Source organism: Oncorhynchus kisutch, unplaced genomic scaffold (assembly GCF_002021735.2).
Source record: "Oncorhynchus kisutch isolate 150728-3 unplaced genomic scaffold, Okis_V2 scaffold4013, whole genome shotgun sequence".
NCBI lineage: Eukaryota > Metazoa > Chordata > Actinopteri > Salmoniformes > Salmonidae > Oncorhynchus > Oncorhynchus kisutch.
Genome location: NW_022265958.1, coordinates 116,633 through 132,866, shown reverse-complemented (window position 1 = coordinate 132,866; position 16,234 = coordinate 116,633).

Here is a 16,234-nt window from a genome sequence, read left to right as displayed (position 1 = left end):
AAAATATATAATTTCCTTAAAAAGTGTGTAATCTCATTTGGTAAAAGACCAGGTTTTATCAGGAACCTCGTTTCTTTAGTGGTCATGTATTTTTCACATGCGGTGCAGTTAGTCAAGGGTTGAGTAGGAGGTGTGATAGACATTACCACACACTGTACATTATTGCTGTAAGTAAAGCTGTGGATAAAGGTTCTATTCACACAGTCACACACACACACACTCCCTGAGCGCCGAGTTGGAAAAAAATCATGAAAACATGCAGATTTTCACAACCTCCTCACTGCCTTGGCTAAATCCTAATATGCACACTGAGTACATTTTGTGTGCTATTTAAATGCTTATTTAAAAAGAAATGGACATTCTGTTGAAAATGGAAAATAAATATCCAAACAATGAAGAAATGGATACAGTCAGATAGTAAAAATAGACACCATGAACATTCTGTAACAGCACCGTACACTTCATCTCTCTCCTGCTTCCACTGCTCTATTCTCTCTACTGTACGGTGCTCTTACCATGTTACTGTGTACTTCCCAGTAGCAACAGCACCGTACACTTCATCTCTCTCCTGCTTCCACTGCTCTATTCTCTCTACTGTACGGTGCTCTTACCATGTTACTGTGTACTTCCCAGTAGCAACAGCACCGTACACTTCATCTCTCTCCTGCTTCCACTGCTCTATTCTCTCTACTGTACGGTGCTCTTACCATGTTACTGTGTACTTCCCAGTAGCAACAGCACCGTACACTTCATCTCTCTCCTGCTTCCACTGCTCTATTCTCTCTACTGTACGGTGCTCTTACCATGTTACTGTGTACTTCCCAGTAGCAACAGCACCGTACACTTCATCTCTCTCCTGCTTCCACTGCTCTATTCTCTCTACTGTACGGTGCTCTTACCATGTTACTGTGTACTTCCCAGTAGCAACAGCACCGTACACTTCATCTCTCTCCTGCTTCCACTGCTCTATTCTCTCTACTGTACGGTGCTCTTACCATGTTACTGTGTACTTCCCAGTAGCAACAGCACCGTACACTTCATCTCTCTCCTGCTTCCACTGCTCTATTCTCTCTACTGTACGGTGCTCTTACCATGTTACTGTGTACTTCCCAGTAGCAACAGCACCGTACACTTCATCTCTCTCCTGCTTCCACTGCTCTATTCTCTCTACTGTACGGTGCTCTTACCATGTTACTGTGTACTTCCCAGTAGCAGCAGCACAGTTTGACCCCCACACCCTCTAGGCCTTTGTTTGTGTTAGATTATCTAAGCTCTGCCTCTGACCGCACAGAGCCCCAGCACCCCCCAGCACCCATCACTCACACCCTTTTGACTAAAAATGTAGTGTCCCGGTATGTCACAGCATACCCACCCTCTGCTCGTCCTGAGGGGTGACAGTTAGTGAACTGTATGTCACAGCATACCCACCCTCTGCTCGTCCTGAGGGGTGACAGTTAGTGAACTGTATGTCACAGCATACCCACCCTCTGCTCGTCCTGAGGGGTGACAGTTAGTGAACTGTATGTCACAGCATACCCACCCTCTGCTCGTCCTGAGGGGTGACAGTTAGTGAACTGTATGTCACAGCATACCCACCCTCTGCTCGTCCTGAGGGGTGACAGTTAGTGAACTGTTTGTCACAGCATACCCACCCTCTGCTCGTCCTGAGGGGTGACAGTTAGTGAACTGAATGTCACAGCATACCCACCCTCTGCTCGTCCTGAGGGGTGACAGTTAGTGAACTGTATGTCACAGCATACCCACCCTCTGCTCGTCCTGAGGGGTGACAGTTAGTGAACTGTATGTCACAGCATGATAATCCTCTCCTTGCCCTTTTTTGTGTGTGTGTGTGGGGGGGGGGGGGGGGGGGTGCAACACAACAGTAATTAGAGAGGACTACAGACTACACAAACAACACTGTGATTTGGGGCTGTGAGGCTCGATTAACCTCGTTTGCTTGATTGACCATGATGAGCATAGCTGCAGAGCTAATGGATTTACTGTTGTCCGCACCATAGAAATATAATGACTGGAATGGACATTCAAATCAGTGGGTAACTGTCTCAAAATTCCCTGTTTTTTTTTTCAGAAATCCCGTTTGGAGAATTCCCGAATGTATGGCTTTTCGCCTTCTGATTGCAGGAATGTTACAAATAGGATTGCTGAAAACTTGAGAATTTGGGGGAAAGTTGTAAATATTCTAGGGATTCTATTTCTATGCTGAGAACGCTGCTGGGGCTAGGTCATTAAAGATATATAGAGGCTAGCTTGGCCCCCGTAGAGAACCGACAGGGATGTAATGTAAACAGCAGACCATGCAGGGACTTAACATACAGTATGTCTTACTCTTTATTTACACTAAGACTGCATCTCAAATTGCACCCTATTCCATATGTAGTGCACTGCTTTTGACCAGGGCCCACAGTGAACTATATAGAGAATAGGGTGCCATTTGGGATGTAATTTATAGAACCTACATACTGTTTTCTATTCTATAGCGCACAGGGATTAAGCTAGCTGACATCATTATAAAGCTAGCTGACATCATTATTAAGCTAGCTGACATCATTATTAAGCTAGCTGACATCATTATTAAGCTAGCTGACATCATTATAAAGCTAGCTGACATAATTATTAAGCTAGCTGACATCATTATTAAGCTAGCTGACATCATTATTAAGCTAGCTGTCATCTCTGTTATTCTGCATACAGCGGTATCAAGTGGGATGCTGTTTAATTACAGTTTTATGGTCATAATATTATCCCAGTTCTTGTCATTCTTAGGCTCCAATAGATGTTCCATATTGAATTCCAGTGTTACTGTTTAAAACAATAGGCTTAAGCATCAATCATTGAAGAGTACTGTCACAAAGACGGCTCTGGGTTTTCCCATGTCAGATGAGTCCAATATGCTGTGTCCTCATATCCCACTGGGCACACACGGGTTGAATCAACGTTGTTTCCACGTCATTTCAATGTAATTACGTGAAACCGACGTGGAATAGATGTTGAATTGACGTCTGTGCCCAGGGGGAAAGCATCACTTTGTTTACAGACTAATAGACAATGGAACAATCAATCAACTCATTACTGGTAAGAAGAGAGTAACAACAACATGGTAATACTTACACAACCCCCCCACACACACACTCAGAAACACACACACACACACTCAGACACACACACACACACACACTCAGAAACACACACACACACACACACACAGAAACACACACACCAAACAAGCATACATTAAAAACAGACTCTCTGACATGAAGTTCAGTCCTCTTATGACATCTGTTTGACAGGTGTTGTTCCTTCTAGACAGGTGTAGTTCCTTCTAGACAGGTGTAGTTCCTTCTAGACAGGTGGTGTTCCTTCTAGACAGGTGTAGTTCCTTCTAGACAGGTGTAGTTCCTTCTAGACAGGTGGTGTTCCTTCTAGACAGGTGTAGTTCCTTCTAGACAGGTGGTGTTCCTTCTAGACAGGTGTTGTTCCTTCTAGACAGGTGTAGTTCCTTCTAGACAGGTGGTATTCCTTCTAGACAGGTGTAGTTCCTTCTAGACAGGTGTTGTTCCATCTAGACAGGTGTTGTTCCTTCTAGACAGGTGTTGTTCCTTCTAGACAGGTGTTGTTCCTTCTAGACAGGTGTTGTTCCATCTAGACAGGTGTTGGACCATCTAGACAGGTGTTGTTCCTTCTAGACAGGTGTAGTTCCTTCTAGACAGGTGTAGTTCATTCTAGACAGGTGTAGTTCCTTCTAGACAGGTGTTGTTCCTTCTAGACAGGTGTTGTTCCTTCTAGACAGGTGTAGTTCCTTCTAGACAGGTGTAGTTCCTTCTAGACAGGTGTTGTTCCTTCTAGACAGGTGTTGATCCTTCTAGACAGGTGTTGTTCCTTCTAGACAGGTGTTGTTCCATCTAGACAGGTGTTGTTCCTTCTAGACATGTGTTGTTCCTTCTAGACAGGTGTTGTTCCTTCTAGACAGGTGTTGTTCCTTCTAGACAGGTGTTGTTCCTTCTAGACAGGTGTTGTTCCTTCTAGACAGGTGTTGTTCCTTCTAGACAGGTGTAGTTCCTTCTAGACAGGTGTTGTTCCTTCTAGACAGGTGTAGTTCCTTCTAGACAGGTGGTGTTCCTTCTAGACAGGTGTAGTTCCTTCTAGACAGGTGTTGTTCCATCTAGACAGGTGTTGTTCCTTCTAGACAGGTGTTGTTCCTTCTAGACAGGTGTTGTTCCTTCTAGACAGGTGTTGTTCCATCTAGACAGGTGTTGGACCATCTAGACAGGTGTTGTTCCTTCTAGACAGGTTTAGTTCCTTCTAGACAGGTGTAGTTCATTCTAGACAGGTGTAGTTCCTTCTAGACAGGTGTTGTTCCTTCTAGACAGGTGTTGTTCCTTCTAGACAGGTGTAGTTCCTTCTAGACAGGTGTAGTTCCTTCTAGACAGGTGTAGTTCCTTCTAGACAGGTGTTGTTCCTTCTAGACAGGTGTTGTTCCTTCTAGACAGGTGTAGTTCCTTCTAGACAGGTGTAGTTCCTTCTAGACAGGTGTTGATCCTTCTAGACAGGTGTTGTTCCTTCTAGACAGGTGTTGTTCCATCTAGACAGGTGTTGTTCCTTCTAGACATGTGTTGTTCCTTCTAGACAGGTGTTGTTCCTTCTAGACAGGTGTTGTTCCTTCTAGACAGGTGTTGTTCCTTCTAGACAGGTGTTGTTCCTTCTAGACAGGTGTTGTTCCTTCTAGACAGGTGTAGTTCCTTCTAGACAGGTGTTGTTCCTTCTAGACAGGTGTTGTTCCTTCTAGACAGGTGTAGTTCCTTCTAGACAGGTGTAGTTCCTTCTAGACAGGTGTAGTTCCTTCTAGACAGGTGTTGTTCCTTCTAGACAGGTGTTGTTCCTTCTAGACAGGTGTAGTTCCTTCTAGACAGGTGTTGTTCCATCTAGACAGGTGTTCTTCCTTCTAGACAGGTGTTGTTCCTTCTAGACAGGTGTTGTTCCTTCTAGACAGGTGTTGGACCATCTAGACAGGTGTTGTTCCTTCTAGACAGGTGTTGGACCATCTAGACAGGTGTAGTTCCTTCTAGACAGATGTTGTTCCTTCTAGACAGGTGTTGGACCATCTAGACAGGTGCTGATGCACTTCACAAAATAGATGACATCATGAGGTAGGGAAATTATGTGGAGATATTGAAGCAACATCTCAAGACATCAGTCAGGAAGTTAAAGCTTGGTTGCAAATGGGTCTTCCAAATGGACAATGACCCCAAGCATACTTCCAAAGTTGTGGCAAAATGGCTTAAGAACAACAAAGTCAAGATATTGGAGTGGCCTTCACAAAGCCCTGACCTCAATCCTATAGAAAACGTGTGGGCAGAACTGAAAAAGCGTGTGTGAGCAAGGAGGCCTACAAACCTGACTCCGTTACACCAGCTCTGTCAGGAAGAATGGGCCAAAATTCACCCAACTTATTGTGGGAAGTTTGTGGAAGTCTACCAGAAAAGTTTGACCCAAGTTAAACAATTTAAAGGCAATGCTACCAAATACATTGAGTGTATGTAAACTTCTGACCCACTGGAAATGTGATGAAAGAAATACAATCTGAAATAAATCATTCTCTCTACTATTATTCTGACATTTAAAATAAAGTTGTGATCCTAACTGACCTAAGACAGGGAATTTTTACTAGGATTAAATGTCAGGAATTGTGAAAAACTGAGTTTAAATGTATGTGGCTAAGGTGTATGTAAACATCCGACTTCAAGTACAGTGCTTCAAATACAGTGCTGTAACGATGTGCAAATAGTGAAAGTACAAAAGGGAAAATAAATAAACATAAATATGGGTTGTATTTACAATGGTGTTTGTTCTTCACTGGTTGCCCTTTTCTTGTGGCAACAGGTCACATCTTGCTGCTGTGATGTCACACTGTGGTGCTCGGCGTTCGTCGTCACCGTCCTACTAGCCACTACCGATCCCTTTTCGTGTATCTGTTGGTTTTGTCTGATTGGTTTCACCTGTGTGTTGTTTAGTTAATTAGTGTCTGTATTTAATGTAGGTTGTCCCACCCTTGTTTTGTGTGGGATTGTTTATTTTGTCATTCATTTTTTTTCGTCTGTCGTGGTTTTCTTATTCTCCGGTTTGTTTGTATTCCTATGTTGGAATATTTCACCCTGTGTTTGTTTGGGTTGACCGTGTTTGTTTGTCTACCGGAGAATAAACTTCAAGATCGCATTCTGCTCTCTGCGCCTGATTCCACCCACCTTGATTAGACGTGACAAGTGCAGCTCAGTTTCCACCTCATTGTGTGGGCAGTGAGCACATAGTCTGTCTTCTCTTGAGAGCCAGGTCTGCCTACAGCAGCCTTTCTCAATAGCAAGGCTATGCTCACTGAGTCTGTACATAGTCAAAGCTTTCCTTAAGTTTGGGTCAGTCACAGTGGTCAGGTATTCTGCCACTGTGTACTCTCTGTTTAGGGACAGGTAGCATTCTAGTTTGCTGTTTTTTTGTAAATTCTTTCCAATGTGTCAAGTCATTATCTTTTTGTTTTCTCATGATTTGGTTGGGTCTAATTGTGTTGCTGTCCTGGGGCTCTTAGGGGACTCTTCTCCAGGTTCATCTCTCTGTAGGTGATGGCTTTGTTATGCAAGGTTTGGGAATCGCTTCCTTTTGGGTGGTTGTAGAATTTAACAGCTCTTTTCTGGATTTGGATAATTAGTGGGTATCGGCCTAATTCTGTTCTGCAAGCATTATTTGGTGTTTTACGTTGTACACGGAGGATATTTTTTGCAGAAGTCTGCGTACAGTCTCAATTTGGTGTTTGTCCCATTTTTGAATTCTTGGTTGATGAGCGGACCCCAGACCTCACAAACATGTGGGCAATGGGTTCTATAACTGATTCTAGTATTTTTAGCCAGATCCTAGTTGGTATGTCAAATTTGATGTTCCTTTTGTTGGCTATCTACACTTGTCCTTCACCTTTGGAGCGGTGCAGGTGAAGGCCCCATAACAAACAGACAGACATGCAGGGAGACATATCGCTGTCTGACAGAGACATGGACAGAGATACAGGGAAGCAGGGAGACATATCGCTGTCTGACAGAGACATGGACAGAGATACAGGGAAGCAGGGAGACATATCGCTGTCTGACAGAGACATGGACAGAGATACAGGGAAGCAGGGAGACATATCGCTGTCTGACAGAGACATGGACAGAGATACAGGGAAGCAGGGAGACAGCATCTCACTGTTTGACAGAGACATGGACAGAGATACAGGGAAGCAGGGAGACATATCGCTGTCTGACAGAGACATGGACAGAGATACAGGGAAGCAGGGAGACATATCGCTGTCTGACAGAGACATGGACAGAGATACAGGGAAGCAGGGAGACATATCGCTGTCTGACAGAGACATGGACAGAGATACAGGGAAGCAGGGAGACATATCGCTGTCTGACAGAGACATGGACAGAGATACAGGGAAGCAGGGAGACATATCGCTGTCTGACAGAGACATGGACAGAGATGCAGGGAGACATATCGCTGTCTGACAGAGACATGGACAGAGATACAGGGAAGCAGGGAGACATATCGCTGTCTGACAGAGACATGGACAGAGATACAGGGAAGCAGGGAGACATATCGCTGTCTGACAGAGACATGGACAGAGATACAGGGAAGCAGGGAGACAGCCTCTCACTGTCTGACAGAGACATGGACAGAGATACAGGGAAGCAGGGAGACATATCGCTGTCTGACAGAGACATGGACAGACATACAGGGAAGCAGGGAGACAGCCTCTCACTGTTTGACAGAGACATGGACAGAGATACAGGGAAGCAGGGAGATAGCCTCTCACTGTCTGACAGAGACATGGACAGACATACAGGGAAGCAGGGAGACATATCGTTGTCTGACAGAGACATGGACAGAGATACAGGGAAGCAGGGAGATAGCCTCTCACTGTTTGACAGAGACATGGACAGAGATACAGGGAAGCAGGGAGATAGCCTCTCACTGTTTGACAGAGACATGGACAGAGATACAGGGAAGCAGGGAGATAGCCTCTCACTGTTTGACAGAGACATGGACAGAGATACAGGGAAGCAGGGAGATAGCCTCTCACTGTTTGACAGAGACATGGACAGAGATACAGGGAAGCAGGGAGATAGCCTCTCACTGTTTGACAGAGACATGGACAGAGATAGCCTCTCACTGTTTGACAGAGGCATGGACAGAGATACAGGGAAGCAGGGAGACAGCATCTCACTGTTTGACAGAGACATGGACAGGGCCCTGGGCAGCTGCCAAGCAGAATAACTAATTAGTGTGTATACATAGTCTGGATCTGCAGCTCCATCTCTTCTTGGGTAGATTACTGTCCACTGTAGTGAACAAACACAAGAGACCACCCCCATCCACCACGCCCAGTTATCATTGTCCTGCTGTGAGCAGTAGCTACCCACTCAGCTCATGCATTAGACCAGGGGTTCCCAAACGTTTTCACTCAGGCCCCTCTTCTAGCATTGGGGAACGTCCCGCTCACCCGCCACGTCTATTTCTATGGGAACAAGCACTGTTCATGACACAAACTGTTCACAGACAGAACAGTTTGTGGGTTTCTATACATTTTGCCACGGGGTGCAGAGAAAATGTTGCTGCTTTAAAGCAAATTTTCTTGCAATTCTATACATTTTGCCATGTCTAATGTATATTCGTGTCATATTTGAGTGACTCAACATAAAAACCTAGCTAAAAAACATTAGCTAACATGGGCTAGTTGATCTGGACGTTTCTGACAAGTTATTAATAGCTCTCTATGATATGTAATGACTAACATGACAAGAGGAACTGATGACGTACTACCCAACTTCTAAATGTCATCTTCTGCATCTTCTACTATTACAACTATCAAGAGGAAGTTGAAAGCCCGACTGAGTTCTTAATTTAAAAAAATATATTTTACATGACCAGTTTTCTCCACTGAAGCATAAAGGTGTTGTCTTTTCTAGCCGTGCATGAGTTGACTGACAGACAGATGGACAGGCAGGTAGCACTTGTCTATGAGTTGACTGACAGACAGACGGACAGGCAGGTAGCACTTGTCTATGAGTTGACTGACAGACAGACGGACAGGCAGGTAGCACTTGTCTATGAGTTGACTGACAGACAGACGGACAGGCAGGTAGCACTTGTCTATGAGTTGACTGACGGACAGACGGACAGACAGACAGGTAGCACTTGTCTATGAGTTGACTGACGGACAGACGGACAGGCAGACAGGTAGCACTTGTCTATGAGTTGACTGACGGACAGACGGACAGGCAGACAGGTAGCACTTGTTTATGAGTTGACTGACGGACAGACGGACAGGCAGACAGGTAGCACTTGTCTATGAGTTGACTGACGGACAGACGGACAGACAGACAGGTAGCACTTGTCTATGAGTTGACTGACGGACAGACGGACAGGCAGACAGGTAGCACTTGTCTATGAGTTGACTGATGGACAGACGGACAGGCAGACAGGTAGCACTCGTCTATGAACTCTCTGTGACTCCTCTCTACCTGTTTGCTGCAGGCAACAGTCACTCCTGTCTCCGACGACTGTCAAAGTAATCTACAACAGTCACTCTTACCCCAACAACTGTCAAACCAAACTTAATCAGTGTTCTATTTTATCACTTTACTTCACTTCAGCTCCCTCCAGCCGCCCCTCCGGCCGGCACTCCAGCCGTCTCTCCAGCTCTTACCAGTAAAATATTTACCGTTGGGAGGACTGGTGCAGTATATCTCCATCTCTATGTAAATGTTACATTCCTTTTTCACCATGTATTTCCACATGATGTATGATCCAGTCATGTCTGCTGAGTATGGTGAGTCTGTTCACATAGAGGACATACAGGAAGAGGGTAATGTTCACATAGAGGTCAGACAGGAAGAGGGTAATGTTCACATAGAGGTCAGACAGGAAGAGGGTAATGTTCACATAGAGGTCAGACAGGAAGAGGGTAATGTTCAGATAGAGGACAGACAGGAAGAGGGTAATGTTCACATTGAGGACAGGACAGACAGGAAGAGGGTAATGTTCACATAAAGGACAGGACAGACAGGAAGAGGGTAATGTTCTCATAGAGGACAGGACAGACATGAAGAGGGTAATGTTCACATTGAGGACAGGACAGACAGGAAGTGGGTAATGTTCACATAAAGGACAGACAGGAGGTGGGTAATGTTCACATAGAGGTCAGACAGGAAGAGGGTAATGTTCACATTGAGGACAGGACAGACAGGAAGAGGGTAATGTTCACATTGAGGACAGGACAGACAGGAAGTGGGTAATGTTCACATAAAGGACAGACAGGAGGTGGGTAATGTTCTCATGGAGGACAGGACAGACAGGAAGAGGGTAATGTTCACATAAAGGACAGGACAGACAGGAAGAGGGTAATGTTCACATAGAGGACAGGACAGGAGAGCGCAATGGTTTAACACACCATTAAGTCACCGTTCATTCAACTTCGCTCACACAAACAAATATTTTTTTCCAGCCTCGACTGACTTAAAACATTTTAAATGTTTGTAATCCTATTGTTAAAAAAGTTTATAGTCACAGACCCGTCTAAAGCATCTACCCAGATAACACATTTTCGTTCTGGGAACGTTCCCTGAAGGTTGTCGGATTGTTCCCTGAACGTTGCACCAATTCCCTGAATGTTCAAATGGATGGTTTTCTTTTAACGTTCTCAGAACGTCCTCTTTTTGTTGTATGAAGGTAGCAGGGAACGTTCTCAGAACAATGTGTTTCTACCATACCATAATAACAACATTCCCTAAAGGTTCTCCTTTGGTTCTTACAAAAATACCTTTCCCATAACGTTCCCAGAATGTTCAATGAAAGTAATTTTTCTAAGAACCAAAGGAGAACCTTTAGGGAACATTACAGGAACGATCTGTGCTAGCTGGGTAGAAACCCAGTAGGAATAGTCTTTGATTAGTACACCACTACAGTCTTCCAAGGATGAGACCTATTCCCTCCCTGATCATCTGATAGTAACAATGACATCATCCTCCTCATCACGTGTCTGGCGTAACTAGGTCCACTTGCCAGGCATTCAGTCTTAGGTCATCACTCTTAGGTCATGACCGATCCTTTCACATGTTCCATCTTAGGTCATCGTCACTGTGCCGTCAAGGGATCACGAACAGTCCTGCTATCGTCACTGTGCTGTCAGTGGATCACGAACAGTCCTGCTATCGTCACTGTGCCGTCAGGGTATCACGAACAGTCCTGCTATCGTCACTGTGCCGTCAGGGTATCACGAACAGCCCTGCTATTGTCACTGTGCCTTCAGGGGACCCCAAACAGTCCTGCTATTGTCACTGTACCGTCAGGGGATCACAAACAGTCCTGCTATCGTCACTGTGCCGTCAGTGGATCACGAACAGTCCTGCTATCGTCACTGTGCCGTCAGGGTATCACGAACAGCCCTGCTATTGTCACTGTGCCTTCAGGGGATCCCAAACAGTCCTGCTATTGTCACTGTACCGTCAGGGGATCACAAACAGTCCTGCTATCGTCACTGTCCCGTCAGTGGATCACGAACAGTCCTGCTATCGTCACTGTGCCGTCAGGGGATCACAAACAGCCCTGCTATCGTCACTGTGCCGTCAGTGGATCACGAACAGTCCTGGTATCGTCACTGTGTCGTCAGGGGATCATGAACAGCCCTGCTATCGTCACTGTGCCGTCAGGGATCGCGAACAGCCCTGCTATCGTCCCTGTGCCGTCACGGGATCACGAACAGCCCTGCTATCGTCACTGTGTCGTCAGGGGATCACGGGAAAGAGGACAGAGTGACAGAAATAGGACTAGATGACCGACCACACTGTGCATCCAGTCATGGCTTTAATGTAACCCCATAACCCCTCCCCTTTACAATGGTTAGGGCTGGGTACCTCTCATCTCCCTATCGCGTGAGGTTAAGGCTGGTCCATTTGGAAGCATCAAGTTATCTGATGGTATATCTGTGGTTAAGGAGGACTTAAGGTGACGATATGTGGTGTATATGTGGGGATGAGGGAGGGGGGGGGACATAACATTAGGTTAAAGAGCTGTGGTCATGATAGTGAACCAGACGCTCTGGGTCATTAGTCATCATGTCTGTCTGTCTGTCTGTCTTCATTAGGAGGATTACTAAGACTGACACTGAGTCTGGCTAGCTAACAGACAGGAGCTGGGCCTGAGGGTGAATGGATGGGGACAAGACATCAGCACCCCAGTTATTGTCATAACTGACAAGTCCCGTCATCAGATCAACATCAATGTCAACCTTCTTCCTCACTGTAGAACACAGGAGCTGGATATAGCTCACTGTAGAACACAGGAGCTGGATATAGCTCACTGTAGAACACAGGAGCTGGATATAGCTCACTGTAGAACACAGGAGCTGGATATAGCTCACTGTAGAACACAGGAGCTGGATATAGCTCACTGTAGAACCACAGGCGCTGGATATATCTCACTGTAGAACACAGGAGCTGGATATAGCTCACTGTAGAACACAGGAGCTGGATATAGCTCACTGTAGAACACAGGAGCTGGATATAGCTCACTGTAGAACACAGGAGCTGGATATAGCTCACTGTAGAACACAGGAGCTGGATATAGCTCACTGTAGAACACAGGAGCTGGATATAGCTCACTGTAGAACACAGGAGCTGGATATAGCTCACTGTAGAACACAGGAGCTGGATATAGCTCACTGTAGAACACAGGAGCTGGATATAGCTCACTGTAGAACACAGGAGCTGGATATAGCTCACTGTAGAACACAGGAGCTGGATATAGCTCACTGTAGAACACAGGAGCTGGATATAGCTCACTGTAGAACACAGGAGCTGGATATAGCTCACTGTAGAACACAGGAGCTGGATATAGCTCACTGTAGAACACAGGAGCTGGATATAGCTCACTGTAGAACACAGGAGCTGGATATAGCTCACTGAAGAACACAGGAGCTGGATATAGCTCACTGTAGAACACAGGAGCTGGATATAGCTCACTGAAGAACACAGGAGCTGGATATAGCTCACTGAAGAACACAGGAGCTGGATATAGCTCACTGTAGAACACAGGAGCTGGATATAGCTCACTGTAGAACACAGGAGCTGGATATAGCTCACTGTAGAACACAGGAGCTGGATATATCTCACTGTAGAACACAGGAGCTGGATATAGCTCACTGTAGAACACAGGAGCTGGATATAGCTCACTGTAGAACACAGGAGCTGGATATAGCTCACTGTAGAACACAGGAGCTGGATATAGCTCACTGAAGAACACAGGAGCTGGATATAGCTCACTGTAGAACACAGGAGCTGGATATAGCTCACTGTAGAACACAGGAGCTGGATATAGCTCACTGAAGAACACAGGAGCTGGATATAGCTCACTGTAGAACACAGGAGCTGGATATAGCTCACTGAAGACTGAATGCAAGTGAATCATTGTATGCATATGTAGACTTTTATTTGGCGACCAACTTTTTATTCAATTTCAGCATTTTTTTCAGAGGGGGGGGTTACAGGTACAGAAACAATCAAATAAATACATACCAAGATAACTCTCACCTCCAGAAGGAAGCCCCCCCCCCCCCCCTTTCCCATCCCACCAACTCTGTAGAATGTGAGGAATGTGACCTTGTGCTTTCTACTGGTGTATCTGTGCTTGGGTACAGTATATAGCTCACTAAGGCTCAGTGTTAGTAAGGGCTAATCTCCACAAAGAGATCTCACAGGTCTTATCCATCCATAGATTCCTTCATCCTCATTCTCTCTTCCTCTCATCCCTTCATCCTCTCATCCCTTCATCCCCTCATCCTCTCAACTCCTCAGCCTTTCATCCACTGCTGAGGTCCAATACCCCACCAAGACCAGGGCAGATGACCTTAGAAAAATGGGTTCAAAAGGGTTCTGCTGCTGTCCCCACAGGAGAACCATTTTTGGTTCCAAGTAGAACCTTTTTGGGTTCCATGTAAAAATATCTGTAGAAAGGGCTCTACATGGAATCTAAAAGGATTCTTTAATTGTTATCCTATGGTGACAGCCGAATATCCCTTTTAGGTTCGAGATAGCACCTTATTTTCTAAGAGTGTACTTGCCTTTGGGATGGACTCTCTTTAAAGGGACCAGGGGTTTGATACATGGTAATTCTCCCTGATTCTCCAAGGTATCAGTATTAGCCGTGGCAGCAGACTGTCCAAGGTATCAGGATTAAGTCGTGGCAACAGACTGATTCTCCAAGGTATCAGTATTAGCCGTGGCAGCAGACTGTCCAAGGTATCAGCATTAGCCATGGCAGCAGACTGTCCAAGGTATCAGCATTAGCCGTGGCAGCAGACTGTCCAAGGTATCAGCATTAGCCATGGCAGCAGACTGTCCAAGGTATCAGCATTAGCCGTGGCAGCGGACTGTCCAAGGTATCAGCATTAGCCGTGGCAGCAGACTGTCCAAGGTATCAGCTTTAGCCATGGCAGCAGACTGTCCAAGGTATCAGCATTAGCCATGGCAGCAGACTGTCCAAGGTATCAGCATTAGCCGTGGCAGCCGACTGTCCAAGGTATCAGCATTAGCCGTGGCAGCAGACTGTCCAAGGTATCAGCTTTAGCCATGGCAGCAGACTGTCACACACACACACACTCACATGCACTAACACACACACACACACACACACAAGAATGCACACGCACACTCTGCGCCTCCCGTGAGTAGTAAATATTTAATTGCAGGAGATAATCCCCCTCACAGTTCTGCCAGACCTGCAGACATATATAGCGACAGCTGGACAATGAATCACATCAAGTCAAACAGACAAAAGAAGAAAAGCAAAAAGACAGAAACTAAATAAAAGACCAGCTTGCTTTTCTCTTTGTGTTCTCTTCTGACCATGATAATGATGAGGAGCTTGCTTTTCTCTTTGTGTTCTCTTCTGACCATGATAATGATGAGGAGCTTGCTTTTCTCTTTGTGTTCTCTTCTGACCATGATAATGATGAGGAGCTTGCTTTTCTCTTTGTGTTCTCTTCTGACCATGATAATGATGAGGAGCTTGCTTTTCTCTTTGTGTTCTCTTCTGACCATGATAATGATGAGGAGCTTGCTTTTCTCTTTGTGTTCTCTTCTGACCATGATAATGATGAGGAGCTTGCTTTTCTCTTTGTGTTCTCTTCTGACCATGATAATGATGAGGAGCTTGCTTTTCTCTTTGTGTTCTCTTCTGACCATGATAATGATGAGGAGCTTGCTTTTCTCTTTGTGTTCTCTTCTGACCATGATAATGATGAGGAGCTTGCTTTTCTCTTTGTGTTCTCTTCTGACCATGATAATGATGAGGAGCTTGCTTTTCTCTTTGTGTTCTCTTCTGACCATGATAATGATGAGGAGCTTGCTTTTCTCTTTGTGTTCTCTTCTGACCATGATAATGATGAGGAGCTTGCTTTTCTCTTTGTGTTCTCTTCTGACCATGATAATGATGAGGAGCTTGCTTTTCTCTTTGTGTTCTCTTCTGACCATGATAATGATGAGGAGCTTGCTTTTCTCTTTGTGTTCTCTTCTGACCATGATAATGATGAGGAGCTTGCTTTTCTCTTTGTTTTCTCTTCTGACCATGATAATGATGAGGAGCTAGCTTTTCCCTTTGTTTTCTCTTCTGACCATGATAATGATGAGGAGTGGACTTGCTGCCAAAGCTGCACAACAACATGCATGTGTCCCTTTGGCCTGTTTGGCCTGCTGTTAGTTTGGTCTGCAACAGAGAACAGAAGAAGGAGATACTGTGTCTCAAAGAATAAGGAGAAGCTGGGTTGGACTTAAGGACATACCGTGTGTGTGTGTGTGTGTGTGTGTGTGTGTGTGTGTGTGTGTGTGTGTGTGTGTGTGTGTGTGCGTGCGTGCGTGGTGTGTGTGCTTGCATGCGTGGGAGCATGCTTCCCTGTGTGTGTTAGTGTTAGGGTTCATGCTCTCTAGATGGATATCAGGGACATGTGTCGGCCATTTGTAGTGTAATCCCTGAACGAGCCGCTCTGAAAATGTTGGATGATATAGAATGTCACTCCTCTGAACAAAGCCTTTTATTTCAACAACATCTGTTTTTGGGTGAGGCTATCTCTGTGTGTTAATACAATAGAGATATTAAAGATTGTTCCATGCTGAGTCAATGGACACATTAAAGACTG